The sequence below is a fragment of the Psammomys obesus genome, unplaced genomic scaffold, assembly GCF_907164565.1.
Source record: "Psammomys obesus unplaced genomic scaffold, mPsaObe1.curated_primary_1811, whole genome shotgun sequence".
Taxonomy (NCBI): Eukaryota; Metazoa; Chordata; class Mammalia; order Rodentia; family Muridae; genus Psammomys; species Psammomys obesus.
This window is the reverse complement of record NW_026592710.1, coordinates 8329546-8335229: the sequence shown is the minus strand read 5'-3', so window position 1 is coordinate 8335229 and position 5684 is coordinate 8329546. Positions and strand designations below refer to the sequence as shown.

The 5684-nt window shown below is 52.2% G+C and overlaps 1 long non-coding RNA gene across 1 annotated transcript; it reads left to right on the top strand.

Annotated features, from left to right (window-relative positions):
* Positions 1-2753: 2753 nt before the first annotated feature.
* On the top strand, positions 2754-4600 carry LOC129682771 (uncharacterized). The gene is made up of 3 exons (XR_008721040.1): positions 2754-2820; positions 3638-3800; positions 4427-4600. It is a non-coding gene; the product is annotated as an uncharacterized LOC129682771 (long non-coding RNA).
* The last annotated feature ends 1084 nt before the right edge of the window (positions 4601-5684 follow it).

Here is a 5684-nt window from a genome sequence, read left to right as displayed (position 1 = left end):
GCATGAGGACTCAAGTTCAAATCCCCAGTACTCATGTAAAAGGGTATACTTAAGGGCCTATAAGGATGATATCTGTGGGCAGATAGGGTAAGACAAAAGAGTCAGGAGGATCTCTTAGGCTTGCCCACTACCAAGCTAGCTCAGTTCTCAGCAAGATAGCATAAGGGAATAAAGCAGAAAATGATAGACTAAAGGCACAGTCTTCCTTTGCTTTGTGTGTGTGAATGCATGCATACACATAAATAAAATTATGTAAACCAAATACCTGATACATATTGTTCCAATCAATAAATTACCAGAGCCCCTTACAATGTGCCCAGCACTCTGCCCAACTCCTGCAGGGAGGTAGAAAAAGCATGATGCCGGTTACCCAGGCTTGATCCTCATTGGCTACAGCGGACTCGGGTTGTGTCCCTTGTCACATATAAACCAATGATAGTAGTCAGAGGATGCTCTGATAGACAAAGCCCTTGGGTTCTGTCCCTTGCAGCCCATGGACTGAGAGCTGGAGATGGTGAGAACTTTGCCAAGGAGAAGGAGACAGGATGCTAGTTAGCACAAACAGTAGTTGTCACCAGAATAACTGGTGGTGCCCCCCCACCCCACCAGCGCCTTGCCCCTGGCCTGGGGAGTGACAGACAGTTGGCTGAGTTCCTGACAAGCAGTCTGGAGTTCCCAGGACTTGGACTGACTGGCAGTTGGCTAGCAAGGTGACAGGCAATTGGCAGGCTCCTAAAGACGGGCGGTCAGTTAGCACCCTGGTGGGCAGTTGGCAGCATGGTGGTTGGCGGTAGACCCAGCCTGTCTGTCAGCCCATCACTGCTGCCCTGAGGAAGAGAGGGAGAGGGACTCTCACCTCCCCACTCCCAGGCTGTCATATGGCGTCTAGTCCACTAGTGGCCCTGGGAACAGCTTTTCCTACTACCCAGACAGAATAGCTGCATAGGCTCTAAAGCTTTTGTCCTTGTTTGGTAGCACTACCACTGCCTAGCAGGGCAAGAGGCTGTTTGGGGCTTACAGTGTCTTCTGGGAGCCATGGGCCACCAGGGTCCCTGGGTGGAAGAGGTTAAGAAATTTTGGAAAGGGTCCTGATTTATCTCTGAAATTTTTGTTCCCAGGGACAGAGGCTAGCCTTGAAAATAGACTCTGCTGGGATGTGTGCTAGGTGGGCGTGGGGAAGGGGTGTGTGTGTGTGAGAGAGAGAGAGAGAAAGAGACAGACAGACTGACTGACTGACAGCAAAACAGACACAGAGGTGCCAGGGTAGCTCCATGGAAGAACAAAAAGGTCAGAACAGCTCTAGAGAGGACCATGACCACAGATGGAGCCAGCTGAGAGGATCCTGTGGATCCAGGGAGAGATTCAGAACCAGATAGAGAAGGAGAAGGAGAGAGGGAAGGGCCATAGCCAAAACTGTTCCATAGAGAAATCCTAGATTCCAAAACTGACTGTGAGGAAACACTGAAACAAGGAGAGGGAGGTGACCTGGGCCAGGACTGGGCGATGGCTAAAACCAAACGGGATTGCATGAGGCCAGCATCATGGATGTGGCCCAGCTCATCTGCACTAAGAGCAGAGCTGAGAACAGAGCCGGGGAAGGAATCCCAGCAGGATGGCTAGAGGCAGACAGAAGCCCAGGGTTTGGTAAAATGGTCAGGGTTGGCTGGTTCCCGACAGTAATGGAGATTGCAGTTCCTGCTTCTAGACAGAAAAGAATGGGTCCATTCCCTGGGGCCTCTGTGTACTGGGACAGTAGGGAGACATGCACCCCTTCCCACAGGGTCCCTTTCCTACCTTTTCTCATGGTGGCTGGAGGCCCCTGTCTGACAGACAGAGATCTCCAGGAGTCAGGGAGTGACCATTGGGCAGAGGTCCCCCAGGAAAAGGAAGTACTGTTTGTCACTGTAGACTTGAACCTCTGAAACTGCCTTCTCTTTGATACTACACTGAGATGGGGTCACCTTGCTATGACTGAAGACTCTGGTGAGGTGGCCATGAGGCAACTGGTCGCTCACTCTGTCCCCTCCTTCCTCCAGCCCTCCTTGCAGCCTTCCAGAATACAGATCTAAATGCATGGCTCCCTGCTTGGAACCCTCAGTAGCTCAGCATTGCCCACAGGACAGGCCCTTTCCAACTCAGCCCAGACCATGATGGCTCCACAAATTTTACTGAATGATCTTCCAGAATTTAAAAAAAAAAAAAAAAAAAAAAAAAGAATCCTCTGGGACAAAGCATAGAAAAAAACCTTTTGTTCTTGTCCACAGGCAGACATGTGCAGTCTCTAGACGCAAAAGCTCTAGTACACACAAAGGTTTGCAGAAAGAGTTATGGCCACATTGTGTTTGTTGAGGGGAGCACAGAGCTGTGTACATTTCTACCTCTTGTAGTATAGAGAGGCTCTGGTTAAGATTCCCTCAGTGGAACATTACACAGCGCTGAAGACAGATGGGTCCCTGCCGTACACGTCAGTACAGATAAAGCTCAAAACACAATACTGAGCAAAAGGAACTGGAGACAAAAAGACTCTTCTCAGAACGGTTCAATTCATAGGAAGTTCAAAACAGGTCTAGTGATTATCTTTGGGATTGATATGGCTGAGGTCCTAAAGGGCTAGGGATATTTAGCAAGAGGATCTTGAACCACAGCCACCCACGTGACACTGACTGGGCCCTATGCTTAGGACTGATTAAAACTCTGACCTCACTGCAGAGAAAACAAGCAGAAACCTCAGTTCATCCAGATTAGGAATAGCACGCAGCTATGGAAAAGAATGCCTGGCTAGGTATGGTGCTGCATGCCTTTAAGTCCGGCAGAAGAACTGTGAGTTCAAATCTCAGAAGCCCATTGAGGGGGGCTGAGATGACTTGTTGTTCAGGCATGAAGGGTCCCCCAGCAGCAGTGGGGGGGGGAGGTCTCATCTGTTAATCCCGGGGCCAAGGAAGCTGAGACTGGAGGATCCCTGGGCTTCCCTGGCCAGCCAGCCTAGCCAAAGCACTCCAGGTTAGGTGAAAGAGCCTGTCTCCAAAAAAAGGTGCAAAGTGATTGGATGGAAATAGGCCCCCCCCACAGGCCCACCGGAAGTGACAAAACTAGGGGTGTGTGGCTTTATTGGAGGAAGTGTATGTAGCACTCTTTTTTTTTTTAATTTTATTTTATTTGGGGGTATTTACGAATCTACCTCCTTTTCTCCAATCCCCCCAACCCTAGGTGGGAGAGAGAAGGTTAGTGGGGAGAGAGGGCACAGACGCTTTTATATCTCCAGGCTGTTTAGAGCTGATGGGTCTTCGGGGGCTATACCATTCTCTGTCAACAGCAAATGCAGCCAGCACTCTCCTCCAAGCCGCTGCACCCCAAAGCTCCAAACCGCCACACAATCTGTCTCTCAGGTCTCTCCAAACTGCTCCATGCCACAGGCCAACACCGCAGGCCACCTCATGCCTTCTCTTTCTGGGCTCTCAGTTTATATCCTCAGAGCCCTAGACCACGCCCCTCTCCCTGCAGCAGGGTAGAAGGCCGCTACCGGCTGGCAAAAGCTGTGCCCTGCACTACACAAACTATGGCCCAACTAAAACCCCACACTGGGGATTAAAACAAACCGTATTTATATAGCATACCTGAGTTGTTGTTTTTTTTTAAGAAACCGAAACTTGCATTACAAGTGTGTCACCAGGGTTTTCCGAAGCTCAAGCCAGACCCAGCTGATCTGGATGTAGAACTCTCAGCTCCTTCTCCAGCACCGTGTCTGCCTGCAGGCTGCCATGCTTCCCTCCATGACGATAATTGGACTAAACCTCTGAACTGTAAGCCAGCCCCAATTAAACGTGTTCCTTATAAGAGATGCTACAGTCATGGTGTCTCTTCACAGCAATAGAAATCCTAACTAAAACAATACCCAATGTCGACCTCTGGCCTGCACACGCACGCATACACGCATACATGTACAAACACACACACACAGAGAAAGCATTCTTGATATCGCTCGTTGGCTACAGAGAGGTGTGTGCCCGTGCCTGGGAGGTCCTCTTTACCACCACAACAAGCCATGCTCTGACCACATGCACCTGTGCGCGCACAAGTCAGAGCAGGGAGTGCAGGAAAGGCCTCGGAGGCCCGGAGGTGGCGGGGACAGGACAGTTTGTCCTTTCTGTGTCTTTATTTTACCGGTTGCTGGGAGCATGTGACTGCCTAGCTGCCACAGAGACAACTACAGGAGAATAAATGGGAGACAGGAAGGTTCCTAGTTTGTTCATTACTGGGAGAAACACCATGGCCAAGACCAGTTTGGGGAGGAAGAGGTTCGTTTGGCTCACACTTCCAGGTCACAGTCCATCCCTGGGGGAGGCTCGGCAGGGGCTCCAGCAGGAATTGAAACAAGTGGCCACAGAGGAATTCGGCTCCCTGGCTCATGTCCACCTTTCTTCCACAGCCCAGGCCCAGCTGCCCAGGAGATGGTGGCATTGCCCACAGTGCTCTGGGCCCTCTCACACCTGTTCACAATCACAAACATGCTCCACAGCTATGACCCCAGGCCAGTGTGATGAGCGCAGCTCTTCAATCCTCTCTTCCCAGTTGTGTCAAGCTGGCCACAGAGATGGGCTGTCATAGAAGGTGAGTACGGGGCTGACCACACTGGCTAGAGGGGCAGGGTGATCTAGGCTGCAACAATAATGAGGAGACCTAAGGTGCTGTCTCGGCTCCCCAGCTTGTCGCCTTGTCACAGCCTGGATGAAGAAGGATCACTACTGCCAAGACTGCACGCACCCCTCTTTCATGTGAGAAAGAACAGGGACTGGGCCAACAGGATGACGTAGGGTCAGACGACAGCTGTCAAGGCCAGCCCCCTGAATTCAATCGGAAGGTCCCACATGACAGAAAGAAAACCAGTCCCCACGAGTTGTTCCCTGCCCATCACACGTGTGCTGTACGGCATGCACGCGCTCACCACCTACTGTAAATAAGTAGAATAGGGTGAAAACAAGGCGAGGTGGAGAGGGAGAGAGACAGGTACTGCGAAAACGCGGGTCTACAGGCCTGCTCCGAGTGACTGAGGACAGATGGAAGTCACAGAGGGAAGGAGGCTGGCCTTCCGTCTGACACCAGGCCCGTGCGTCCAGCTGCAGCCCTAGGCCGGGATGACAGATGGCCACGAAGGAAAGGTCACCATCTCCAGGGCCATTGTGTTTTTGGTGAAGGCAGCGGGTGGGACATCTTATAGGCCTCGGTGGATGTCTGGCCTCTGAGGCCCCAGACCTCGTGGCAACTGGACTTTATTTTGGTTGCTAAAGATGGGGAGAAGACCTCGGCCATAAATAACTGCTGTCCAGGCAGCAGGGCCTCTCCCCCAGGCAGCCTTAGGCCCCAGGCTGCTTCAAGGCCAGCATGTTCCTGACTGGCCACGGGCGGGCCGAGGGATAGTGGTGGCCCAGGAGCCCAGTGGGGAGGCGGGGGAGAGAGTCAAGGGGTCTCGGGGCCTGGGTTCAGAGTGAGGTTAGCCAAATAGTGGATAAATTAAGCAAAGGAAACAGACAGCTCCCCTCGCAGCGAACTTTTCACCCAGCTAACCTGCTCCTCACCCACTCTCAGGTGGCGGTGGCGGCTCCCACCTCGGGGCTGTCACCTCTCCTGGGGGAATTGTCACCTGCCTCCTTCCCGAGTCCCCCACCCCCACAGGCCCAGGTGAGAAT